At 48.3% G+C, this 11,237-nt stretch overlaps 1 protein-coding gene across 1 annotated transcript in view; it reads right to left on the minus strand.

Moving 5' to 3' along the window:
• CDH23 (cadherin related 23) overlaps positions 1–10,830 on the minus strand; it is a gene marked incomplete at its 3' end in the record, with an annotated part of 189,176 nt that extends 178,346 nt beyond the window's left edge. Inside the window, exon 1 of the mRNA XM_084265242.1 lies at positions 10,764–10,830. The remainder of the gene's footprint in view (positions 1–10,763) is intronic.
• Between the last annotated feature and the right edge of the window lie 407 nt (positions 10,831–11,237).

Here is an 11,237-nt window from a genome sequence, read left to right on the forward strand (position 1 = left end):
GCTCCTCATTTCTGTTCTGCTTTTTGAGTCTTGGACAGGAAGCCAGTTTTTTCTGCATTTAGCAATAAAGGGCAAGGGTTTTTTTGGTTTTTCTTTTTTTAAAAAAAAAAGGGTCAAGGTTGTCCTGACAGTGCAGAAGTTATTCTCACGCTATAGTAATTGCATTCAAGACTCTGCTACACATCCCACACAAGCGGATTGCAGTTTCCTTTTCCACTGCATAATGCCTGAGGTTCTGGGCTGAGGATGAGACAACAGGGACAAAGCAGGAGACAGAGCCCATTTTCCCATCTCTCAACCCAGCAAGGTCCCTGGGAGGTTCTCAAGAACCAGAGGTGCTGCACCAAGCATCCCAATAAAACCAAGGGAAGACTGGAAACAGAGACATGAAATTATGCAGCCACCTATTGACCCACTCAGACCAACAACTCCCCAAGCCAACAGCACTTTTTGAGCAAAAATGAAAGAATATGGATGTTTTTCTAACAAAAAAAAAAGCCCACCCAAATTTGTATTTTAAATGCTTCCCTTCTCACCTTGCAAGCTTGCTTTGCAACAGGACCAGAGCACATGGTAACTTCTTCCTCAAGTGGTGAAAGCAAAAGATAAAAACCAAAACAAACCCAAACCACTCATACCTCCAAAGCCAAACTCCTGGTTTAAAATCCAAGGAGATAGCAGCCCGACACCTTTCTACCTGCCAGACGGTCCCTGGGAAGCACCCTGGTGTCCACTGGGTCTCACTCTCCCCTGCCCCGGTTGTCAGGCCTGCGTAAGGAGGATGGCACCAGTTTTTATAGCTTTTACTGAAGCATCCCAGTGCAGCTTGGGGATTTATCCCCCCCCTAACCCCTTGCCCTACCTATGGAGTTTTAATTTACAACTATTTCCCCCAGCCCGCTGAAGGATGTGGGCAACAGCTTCAGGCTGAAGTGCTTTCTGCCAGCTGTCACTCCCAGCGCCGTACCTGACAGGACTGCAGACAATATTCCCAGGACCAAAACAATATTTTTCCAAGATAAAAAACAACTTGCAGAAGCCAGGGAAATTTTTATTTCATTTCTTTTCCTCCTCACACACACTCTTTACCCTGCTTCAGAAGGGACGATGCTTTCTATGCAGTCCTTTTTCACTTGCTCACCTCCCCATCCCATCACAGCAAGTCGTACATCCCTGCTCTTTCGCACAGAATTGTTTTACCCAGTAGGATGTGTTAAATTTGACACGACTGTCATACGTGCATCTTGAGAGCCAGGGCTTTCCACAGCACTGTTACCTACTTTATAGTCTTCTGCCGTATCTATTTCTTCCCCTCTATTTCCCAAAACCATTAGTAACAACCATTAATCTCTGCCTGTAGAACGCTTCTCCCCATACCCTGAATTATTAGTCCTTCCTTGGACTTCCCACATTTTAAAGTCTTTTTTTCCCCCCTCCTATTATCAAATTAACTGCTTGAAACTGAATGGCGGAGTAAGAAACGCAGCCCCGGCGCTGTTTGTGGAAGGGGGGTTACGTTCCACGATATGACCTCCCTTTCCTCAAAAAATTAGAGGGAAAGAAAGGAGGTGGGGAAAGGAAAAAAAAAAAAAGGAAAGAAAGGGGTCCCTCCGTATTCACGTACCGAATCACTCTCATAATTGCAGGAGACAGCCCACGCGATACGATACGGGAGCTTCGACAGCGCGGGCGTTTGACAAACACATGCAGATGAATGGAATAAAATTGAGTTACTAACCATTAAATGTCAAGCGGCTGAAATCTTTCCCCCTCGCGTAAAGAACAATATTAATAAATCTTTAAGAGGAGGGAGCGTGCGGAGCTCATTCACTCTTCTGACCGCGGCCGCGAGCTGAACAGATGCTTTCATGAAGCTGTCCAACAACGCTGTCTCCAGCTTTTTGCCTTCACCCCCCCCATCTCCCGATGTTGTTACAGTTAATTCAAAAGCCATCAACATACAGGAGCCATTTGGCATGAGGAACTAATTTATTGAGTCCCTCTGCCAATCAAGCAAATTAAGCCATTCAAAGGCAAGAAGGTGTGTTAGCACATGCTGGCCACAAATTGCTTTAAATGCCAAGGAGATAGGGAGGGGAAAGGTTTCAGGTGACCACCCTGCGCATCCCATGGTCCCCAAAATTGCAGAAGCCGTGCTAAAGCAAGCTAGCCAAGAAGCACCCATTCCATCAGGGTAGCACAACACCTACCTGAACAGGGATAACGGCACTTTGCTATATGGACGTTCCCCAACAGCTGGGGTTTCATTCTGCAATCTCAGCACCACTGCATACACATACGTTTGCAGAAGGGTTCTCTTCTACCTTCTCTATTTTTATGGAAAACCTCCATGTTCCTTTATAATTAATTGCTCAGATTATTTCGGTGCAGGTAAAGAGAAGCTGGACATTTTAGTCTTTTTCTTTTCCCCTCCTTTTTCCTCTCCTTTTTACAACTTATTACACCAGGAATCAACAACCACAAACTGGTGGTGGTGGGGAATGGCTTCAATTTTTCTTTTTTTTTTTAATACAAAGTAGTACTTCTGTGGTAATCATTTATGGAAAAAGTTTAACTAAAAAGCAAATTGTATTGGTTTTTTTATACAAGGCTAGAAGCCTGAAAATTGTATAAAAAAGAACAATAAAGGTGATCGTGGGAGACCTTTTGCAGCAGCTTGGGAAAGCACAGGCACGTGAAAACCTTGTCCGCAACCCCAGAAATAAGAGGCAAGGGAGTGTACTCTTTTTTTTTTAATTTCCATTTTAAATTCACACAACTCAAATACATCAAATTCCTGATCAGAAAAATCACACATGTATGTTTATCACTGTTTATAATGATAGCCTTTCCCCCTCACCCCCCTGTCACAAGAGGTGCGGTCGATAGACTCAAAGTGAAAACACAGCTCACCTTCCCCTCCAAAAGAAGAATTATACACACATGCATACATGAATATTTCCCTACAGTACACCAAAATACTCTTGTCCAGTAATACATTTCCTTAGAATATTAATATCTCCAAAAAGATGCATATATATAGCCTCCTAATTTGAATATATACACACATCTACATGCAAATATCTTTTCACTCTGCCAAGTGGTTTTTTTTTGCTTCACCAGCCTTGACTCACACTGTTATCCATGTTTTACATCAAATTTATCTGGATGGGGTCTGCCACCAATGCTAATCCCTGCAATCAGGCAGGAAAAAGGTCCAAATTAACCAAGGTGGGATGGTATGGACATCCAAGTAAGGAGAAGCGTTCTGTTGAGCGCAGCCCAAGACCCAGCCAGAAGACAGCCCATAAACAGAGCTCCTACAAACATCACTGTACAGATATAATTAATCTAACAAAAGTCCTCTCAGACATAAACATCACCCCAGACCTCATTCCCCCAAACACATCTTTCTCTGTTTCTTTCAAAAGGGCTTGGCCAGCGTGCAAGGAATGCAGAAGGCGGTGAGATGCCACCTTCAAAAGTTTTGATGAGGCAGTTATCAAATGCAAGGTTACCCTGACATGTTAATTAGTCCGTATTGCAAATACACTTTTCTTCCTTCTTCCTCTCTTTCGCTTCTTAAACCTAGGCATTAACTTTATTGCCTATTAGCAAAGCAGATATGAAAGTTTAAGTGATTGATGAAGTGATTAATTTAATGACGCAGGGTTAAGGATTTGGAGGGGGGAGCCAGGGAGTGGGGGGGAGCTTTTTTCCTTAAGATTCCTGACGTTGGGAATAACTAATTTTCTAGCCTTAAGTTTTCATTAACGATGCGGTGCTTTCTACAGCTCAACAAGTAATTTCATCAATGGGCCTTTTAATGGCAAACGACGATGGAAAAAGGACTTCAGTTCAGAGAGCTGAAACCCCCCTTCCGTAATGAACTACGGTATTTGAGGAGCACTTTTGAGTTGCCTGTAGAAAACAGGGCTGCTCCTTTGCAGAGCACTTGAGAAGCCTAAAAGATTCTTTTTTAAACTGTAAATAGCCACTGGAGGATGGCAGAGCTGTCAATTAGTACTGAAGATGATGGTGACGCTCCTATACCCCCCCCAACACTTTCTCAAGGAGAATATTCCCTCCCGCTCCCAGAGACGCTCAGCAATGAAGTTCACGACACAAATTTCCTATTCAAAAATATCTCAATCTCTCTCGCAGCCAGAGACTCGCGTATTCCTCAGGAATTATCCTTTGTAAAAGGCCAAATCAATTCTGCTAGCTGCACACACACATGTCCCCTGCCGGGCTGATGGATGTATATAGGCTTGCACTGGCAGCCCTAAGGGGCGCGTATAGAAAACAGCCTGCATGCATGGACCTGCTGAAGCACGAACCTGAGCACACAAGGCTGTAGGAACCCCGAAAACCCCAAAGCCACACAGAGTCCAAGGCCATTGAAAATAGCTGACGGCACCCATTTCAGTCCAGTTGAGAGGATGGGTTTAAAAGCAGGAAAAGCATTGTTTCCCCAGACCCTGCCAAGGGTAGCAAACTACTACTGGCCTTTGGAAATGAGTTGTTCCCATCTTGTCCTTTCCTGACCAGACCACACAACCTCACGGGAAGCCCGTAGGGGACATCTCAGGCTGGAATCTCAGCCCAGATTTAACCCCGGCTGGCATTCTCCTCATGTTTTATGGCTAAGAATATCCACCCAGCAGCCAACCAAGGAGTATAGAGTCTCCCTGTGCTTGCCAACTGACCTTTTCCTGCCACATGACAAGAGAAAGCAAGCATTTTACCAGGTTTTGACCGTTTTGGATCCCTTGCCTCCACATCAGTCCCCAAACTCTGTAACCAGGAGACTTCTAGGACCTCTATATCCACCTGATCTTGAAGTTCCTGTCATATGTGATGCCTAAATGCTTGGCCTGGCTGACAGCTAGTTTTACAGACAAAAAGAAAAAGCCCAGAACAAACAGATACAGTTCTTCACTGCACACTGAGCACACACTGTTGGTGTAATTGGGAAGGTAGAAAGGTCCAGTGGGTGTTGCACTTCCTCCCACCTGCACATTCCCACCTTGCCTTATTAGCTTTTCTTCAGAGCATTTTTAGAGCCATTCCAGCAAACTAGAACACACACAAGAACACAGGGACAGCTTTCGTGCCAATTTGGCAGGCGTTGATAGCTCAGCACAGCCCAAGCCACAGGGAAAGCAGTAACCTGTGGCTGGAGCCCGTGAAGATGGATGGAGGCTTAACCACTGTACGACAGTCTCAGATGGAGCACCTCAAAAGGGAAGGCAGGTAGCAAGTTTTATTGCTCCAATGGTGGGAGCAGAGACCTTTGCCCACTGATTCGGCCAAGTACACAGTCATTGGAAGGAAGTGCCCAGCACCACCAGCACAAAGGTGGCACAGCCACTGCTTTAACACACATTCTTACAGACAAGGAAGTTTTCCCAAGCTCGCCAATCCACTCAACATTTCCCAAAAAGCATCTTCCGACTGGACAGGTCTCACCTGAAGCCAACCTACCCTTGTATCAGTCACAAAGGCTCCCAACATACCCTCGGCTGCTTCCAGGGGTTCAAACCCAGGCTTTAAAGCCACCCTCTTCTGAGCCACACCACCTCAGTGCCCACTTAGCACCCAATTAACAGTGTGCCCACAATGCTTTCTGTTAGATTTCTCTTTCCAGATTTCACATTTGATTTGGAACAAGGGGGACATAACACCAGATAATACTGGGGCAGCTTCCCTGCCAGCCCTCCAGCAGAAGCTGCATGCCCCTGCAAGCAAGGAGGGAGGCCAGGAGACACCAAAGGGAAGAGGGTCCCACCTCCAAAGCTGTCCCCAACAGATGGCCCACAAGCCTCATGCATGGCTATCTGGCCCAGACAGCTCTGAAACGATTTAATCGGCCCAGAAGTACACAGAGAACAGAGAGCCAGAGCTTTTCTATATTTATTTTTTTCCCCCCTTCCAGCGATGCATTAGGCAAGTGCCATCACAGAGGAGCCCAGCCATCATAGATGCCTACAGTGGTGGGATCAAATGAGCAGGCAGGGTTTAGCCAAGCCAGCCCATGCTCAATCACATGCAGATAATCATATCTTCAGCAGCAGCTTGAATGGCCCTCTGCCCCAGGGGGACCTTTCTGGGTGCCAAAGCAGCTGGTTGCTCAGGACCAGGGCGTGCAGAGAGAGGCTGTGGCAGAAGAGATGATTGCCTTGGAAGGGACAGATACAGAACAAAGAAGGTGGCATCCTTCCCTGCCTGGAGAAGGAAAGGCATTCAGCCTGGTCCTCGCCTCAGATGAGGAATCAAGTCAAGTTATCCACAAATATCAGAGGGATACGCTGCCACAGATCCACGTGCAGAGTTACAACCCCGATGTTGCCTGCTGAATACCAAAGTCCCTCTGCCAGGAAAATAGGTCTCTGACTCAGACGGCCCCAGAACACAAGAGGTTATCACACGTATTACATTAATTGCCACCAGCCCACTAAGTACACCTACGCTGCAGCATTACCACACTATCCCTGGCCCCTCTTAGGCTGTAACAACTTGGGATGCATGATAAGAGCCCCAACTCCACAGGAAATTCCCACTATTGCCCATTGCAGTGAAGCTGGTCTCAAGGAGCTCAGTGAAGCTCTGGCCCTCAAAACTCAGTGGAGAAACCTCCATATGTTTTGGCATTGCCCAGAAAACAATCAGCTTTCATCTGAAATTCCTCATGCTGCCTCCTGCGAGCGAAGGAGGTGGTCTGCTCAATGTAGCCTGCCCTGGAAAAGCTCCAGTTTGTCCTGGGAAAGGGTAATCAGAGTTCCCCACTGTAGAAAGTCAAACCATGCCATCAGAGATTCGTCAAATAGCAAAGCTCTGCTATTCAGTGGCAAGAGCCAGACTGCGACCCTCAAACACCCAATGACACAGCCAACAGACAGCCGAGTGCCCAAACAAGATTGCTTCCACATCAGCACTCCCAGGCAGAATTCATGACCCGATCAATGCCACCAGAAATTCTTGCAACAGCATTGGGAAGTCACCACCTGCAAGTCCCCAACTGAGCAGGGTTGGGTGGGGTTTTTTTTGTGAGCTAGCAAAGGCATACCCACACCCCTCCCCAAACTCAAGCTATTTATGGTGCGTTTACCAGCTCAGCAAAAGTTGCATATCGTAAAGGGGGGCAAGAAGCAAACCGTAAAATTCCCTGTCAGTCATCCGCCTTGCTTTCTGCACACGGCAAACCCAGGGGACAGGGAGCATGGCCCGTGCCTCCTTGGAGAGGCATACAGCTGAAGGAAAGGAAGGAAGAAGGGGGCTTTGAGCACTAAGCACAGCCCCTTACACTGCATACATGCTCTTACGCTTTCAGCCTCCCCAGCCCCCACCTCCTTCCCATGCACAACATCCTCACCTCCTCACAGGCACTGTTGTGCTTGGTGACCCCCAGTCACCCCATCTTTCACATCATGGGGGCACCAAGCTGCTGATTCAGAGAGCAAACTGGGTCTTCAGCCCCAAAACCCTGCAGCCAGCTGGGTACTGAGCACCAAGCCATGCTGGCTCAGCGCTGTCACTTCTCAGCGGCTCAGAGGTTCTCCTTGAAGCAGGAGTTGCTGAGGCAGACAGTTTTGGGGGGACCCAGGGCTGAGCATCCCACCAGGCGCTGGAGGCATGCCGGTGACACTCACAGCAGATCACCCCAGCAAGCTGGTGGATCAGAGAGATGAGAGCCTCAGCTGCATGCTCTCCTGCCCAGAGACAAGTGAAGGAATCAAACAGCAGGCAGATTTGGCAGAAGCCCTGGGGGTTCCCAGCCTCCCCTCACCCGCCTACCATCCTGAGCACCTTTCCGAGCATCTTCTCATGCTCACATTTTCCAGGGGCTGGTCAAGCCTTGCAACTTAATCCTGGCAGGTTTCCCCTCTGCCATGCACTGCTCGACCTCAGCGGGCTTTACAAAGGAAGTCAGTCTTCAAATTTAGTCTCCCCATCCTAATTCTGAGCTGGACAAAGAGCTGGTGGGCAGGAGGGACACATTGTCCACAGCTTGCCCAGGTAACCCGTGCCCCTGACACACCTGGCCCACGAGCAAAGTTTAGCGCATGGTATCAGCTCAGGTGCAACGATCAAAGCTTTTCCCACTCTGAGACAATATTATTCCAGCGATGCTAAAATGTTATCGCTAGGATGAAGGGAAAGTGGAATTGCGCTCGTCTGAATAGCCTCTTTTGTCATGCATTTTGCAAGGCATCGAGGCATGAAAGCTTTCAGAGAAACTTGGGTGAATCCAAGCTAGGTGGTTATAAGGCTGGTTACAGACCTGACATGATGGATCAGCTTCATTTTCCCATTCCTGTCCTGCATACAGCAAATCCATTTGCTGGGCAATTAGACTCCAGCCATTACATTATGCTAAGCCGATGGTCCTTTTGCAGCAGGGAGGACCCCAACCAAGAGAACTACCTGCCCATCCCTGCTGGCTGACAAATCCAGGGCTACCGGTAAACCCCACCTCCGTGGCACACCAGCGAGCATCACGCCTTGCCAGACACTTTCAGCAAGTCAGCCGGCATCGATATCCGCACACCACTCTCCCTTCACCCCGCAGCCCTCTGAAAGGTTTGGGATTAAAGGAAATGGCCCTTGGAATGATTTTGCTTAAGGCGGCGAGCAGCACAATAAAGACGGACTGTCCCTCTCCTGCAAACTCTTCTTCTAAGGGCCGTTAACCATTCAGTCCTTCTACTTTCAGTGTAAAACACACTACCATCCAGCTGCCGGCAGCCAAAGCAGACTCTACTGTCACCCTATCTCACCCATACCACCATGACCCAACCAGCCACCACACCTCCCACTTCTGCAGAATTTCCCCCCCATCCTCTTCAGTTGTTTTCCCCTTTTCCTCAAGCTTCCAGGCTCCCATTCCCCCAGCATTCTATCACTTCTGGGCAAAATAACAGACTCGAGGGTCAGTCCACCTGAAAATTGCTCTCCCCAGACCTAAATGAAACAGATGGGCATTGATGATGTTTTGGGAGAAATTAATCAGCCTGGACCGGCGGCAGCGCCAGCAGCTCCATCGGTCCCATCTCGCCTAATGAATTCTGAGCTCTCTGTCTTAATAGCTCCTGACAAGACTAATTTACTCTTGTAAGTGATTAGAGGGGGAATGATCTCTTAATTGTTGCTTAAGATTCCTTTAGGCACAGGCAAGCAGCAGGGACTGCTCTGTTTGGCGCTAGGGAAGGCTGCGCTCAGGGATGCCAGAGGGAGGGGAAGAGGGGGCTGCACGAGGGCATTCCCCCCATGCCATGGTGGCAGGCGCTTCTAACAGAGCCCAAAAGAAAGGAGATGCTTTTTTTCCTAGGTAAAGGGTACCACGTACAGTTCTGCTACTTACGACCCCAGTCAGGACATAAGAAAGGTGTTTCCAGATGATTTTTTTTTTAAATTAATAAACATATATACCAACAGCAGAAGACATGGAAACACTGTTTGTCAACGCTTCCAAGGCTGAAATTTCCCTCTGGTGCATCCAGAAACAAAATCCCAGGGTGCCAATATTCTTAAGAGTGAATTTCATTTCTGTACAGTGTAATACAAAGTTTTAAAAAAACGTAAAAAAAAAAATAAATTCAACCCTCAAAGTAATTCCAAGAACAGTTTAACTCGCACAATATCTCACCAGAAAGCAGGCGGCCAGAAGTCTTCCCCCATTTTCTGCCAAGATATAAGTTCAGTTCAATTCCCATAAGGTATTTCAAGCTCAAGTACATCGAGAGCCATGTACTTGATGGAGGGAGCGTTTCCATTAAGCTGTTTCCCAACCAGCTCTCACTCCCACTCTCGCACAGCTGCTCCCCCTTCCCTGGGACCTGTCCAGGGGCACAGCCAGCTCTCAGCGCGTTTGCAGGAACGCTGGCAATCGAGGGGCAGGGAGCAGACAGAGAGCAAAGCAAAGGAACCCGGCGTAGAGAGATCCGCAAGGGGCGGGGGGCTTGCTGAAGAAGAGAGCAAAATATGATGTGGATGTGGGTCATCAGAGAGAAAAATGATTAGGAAAAGAAATGACAAAGGAATCAGGTCCTTCCTTCCCCTATGCTGATTGAGCTTGCCTTCTGTTTAAAACTAGGCATCACTGCAAGAGGAGGTCTCCCCACACAGACAGCTGCAGCTCCAGTAAGCCTCCTCCTGAGGACACAGCTCCACACAGGGCTCAGCTGCCACCCAGGAGCTTCCACACCATCGTCCCAAAACTCACCACCGTCCTGCCTCCTTGTTCAGACACCATCCCAAACCCCACAAGCGGGATGCCACAGTCTACAAGAGACACAGCCAACCCCAAGAAGAGACATAAAGCCTCAGCTGGAAGCTCCGGTTGAGCTGAGTGGTCACTAGAGGAGACCTCTGCAGCATTCCCCAACCCTCGACAGCTCCAGTGATGACTTAGGTGCAGCGAGAGCACTTTCTTTGCATGGTTGAAGGCAGCGGTGGACGCGAGAAGGGGCCTCGGTAGCCTCCATCCCAGCCACCCTCCTCTCCCAATCGATTCCTCCCGCATTAAAAGCCAGTCACAAGCCCTGATTGAAGAGCACAAGTTTAATGGACTGAGAGCCTGGAAAGAGGCCGAGAATGACCGGGTCGATCTCTGCATTTACTAAAAAACGATCCCTAGCTAAATAAAGCAAGAAATATAAGCTACACCTGTCAACCAACAGAAACCCAATTTCTTTAATCCTTTTCCATCAGGGGAGTCAGCAGCAGTGGACCCCTTGCCCCCCCAGGCACACCCCACTTACCCACGGGAGTATCCTCATTGATCAACAGGTAGGTGTCAAAGAAGTAGTTTATGAAGTACGGCAGCCGATTGCCCCAACCTGGGAAGAGGACAAAAGCAAGGCGTTATCCATGACATGTCATGCAAGAGAGGCTCAGGAAACAGAGGGATGCAGGCAGGGGACTAGGATCAAGCCTTGGCAATGGGTAACCCCCAAAACAAGAGCAAACAGGGCCAAAAGCATCGCGTGGCCTCTGTAGAAGCTTGTTGGAGAGCTGCTTCCCTCCACCTGCTTCACTTTCTTAGAATATTTTCTTTTGCATGATGGAGGCAGAAGGGAAGGGGTAAGCCAACAGCTCAGGGCCCAGGAACATCAATTATTGTTTTAGCACATGATTAATACCTTTGCTCTGTTCCCACGGTTGAGAGCCTTTCGCCTTGTCAGCCATCCCAGCAAAACCCGGTGCGCCTCCCCTCTCCCATCACCCGATCGCCT

The sequence above is a fragment of the Gallinula chloropus genome, assembly GCF_964237585.1.
Source record: "Gallinula chloropus genome assembly, chromosome: 5".
Lineage (NCBI taxonomy): Eukaryota > Metazoa > Chordata > Aves > Gruiformes > Rallidae > Gallinula > Gallinula chloropus.